Here is a 1,918-nt window from a genome sequence, read left to right on the forward strand (position 1 = left end):
GAGAGAGGTGGAGAGTCGCTATCAGACTACTGGTTACCCTTCTGGTTTGTGCTTGCCTCATGTGTTCCTAGAGAATCTAGATGTTTCTGCCTGCTCAGGGCTGCTGAGCTGCTGAGGGAGTCTTTTGGGTCCTGTGGGCATCGTCTCTACCTTCCCTCGGATGAGTCTTCCTCACCGCAGAGTCTGGGTTGCCGACGCAGAGGAAAACCGGATTTTCCAGCAGAGGAGGCAGCTAAGGAAGTGCCAGGCCAATCTGTGCCCTAGAGGTTCCCCAGGCCCTGGTAGGTTACCCTGGATGGCAGAGGCCCTCTTGCACACTTGGATCTGTGGTACTATGTGAGAGGACCGAGAGACTGATTCTTTCCGGTTGCTGGAAAGAGGATTTGTTGAAAAGGGTAGCTGGAGTTTTCAGTGTCTGGACCCTGAAGAGAAAACACAAAATCCCAGAACAGCACATCTCTCTACACTGTGGCACCTCAGTTCCCTAAGGGCTCAGGGAAGCTGTGTTGAAAGGTCTGGATGTGCCTGTGATCACTGATATTTGAGAGCCAGAAGCCTCCCCATGGCTCCTTATCACATCTGACAGTACCAGAAAAGGGACCACAAAAGGGTCCTAGAATTGTTCTCCAGAGGCCTGAAGGAACATGTCTCTACTGCCTTCTGACATGTGCTGACACTGCCTCAGACTCACCATCTCTTACCTGGGGTGCCCTTGACCACAGTCCTGGCTTCTGGCTCCTGGCCACAATAGGTAGCTTCCTCTTTCTCCTTCGCCTATGGCTCCTTTATCTGGCTTTCCTGTAGAAATGATGTGGTTACATGTTTGCAGGCAGACCTGGCTGACATCACCAGGTCTTACCTGAATGCACATGGCTCTGGGAGGCTGAGTCAAGGGGGCGGGTGGTGGGCACAGCGGGTTCTCTGCCAATCAGGATCCTCTGTCAGGGAGGAAGCCGCTGCAGCTCTCTGTGTCTGTGTCCTCACAGCATCGAGGAGAGGGGATAGGGAAAGCGCTGGTCAGAACTGTCCTCCAGTTTTCCCGGGACCAGGGCTTCAGTGGTGTTGTCTTAGTGTGCACTATAGTGCCATGAGCTTCTAGAAGACAGGACAATATTTTATCAGCATAACCACGAGGTTAATGGGTCTTTCTAGCCTCCATTTCACCTACTCTCTCTCCCTTTTGCTTGGGACCAGGGATGTGATCTTTTGTTCTTTGATTGTCTGGGAGGCTCCAGTTCACTCTGCTGTGGGAACAAGCCAACCCAGGTAGACTTATGGCTCCCTTTTCATTCCTTCCGGGTTGGTGGTAACCTGTGGGTGTTGGCTGCCTGCTCCATTCTGCCTTCTTAAGTGTCTCTCTTTTGTCTTCCTAGTGTCAGGATAATATAGCACAAAACCCAACTGAGTCAATCCTGCGCACATGTCACTTAGGAGTCTGTCAGCTGTCTGTTTCCTTCAGGGGTCTCAAGAGCTCAAGGCAAGAAACCTTGGTGAGCTGAAGTTCCAGTGCTCAGACAGGATTCAGGATCTTTGCAGAGAAGCTAAAGTGAGTTCAGAACTTTTTTGACATGCACTGAAGTTGTCGATTAAGGGAGAATCTAAGACTTGTGCAGAAATGGATCATCCAGTGGTAGAGGCACTGCGGTCAGAGGTCAGGGTGGCTCCGTGGGAGCTGCAGCAACCAAGCATACTGCTTACTCCTTAATCACCTTTGCGAAGAGGGAGGAAGAGGGGTTCTGATGCAGTGAGTAACTCAGGGTGGGTGATCCTCCTTCACCTTATTTGGTCTCAGTCTTATGGGAAAGTACAACAAAATGGATGCTGAGCATAAAATGTTCTTGGGGATCCAGGAAGACAATATGGAATCAGGGATTCTCATGAATATGTCGCCCTAGAGAAAATGCCCCAGGACCAATTG

The 1,918-nt window shown here is 50.8% G+C and overlaps 1 pseudogene across 1 annotated transcript; it reads left to right on the top strand.

Annotated features, from left to right (window-relative positions):
* The first annotated feature begins 562 nt into the window (after positions 1-562).
* LOC308435773 (N-acetyltransferase family 8 member 2-like) lies at positions 563-1,091 on the top strand (annotated as a pseudogene). Its single transcript has one exon. The product of its transcript is annotated as an N-acetyltransferase family 8 member 2-like (transcript).
* The last annotated feature ends 827 nt before the right edge of the window (positions 1,092-1,918 follow it).

This window comes from Micromys minutus (genome assembly GCF_963924665.1).
Source record: "Micromys minutus genome assembly, chromosome: 23".
Lineage (NCBI taxonomy): Eukaryota > Metazoa > Chordata > Mammalia > Rodentia > Muridae > Micromys > Micromys minutus.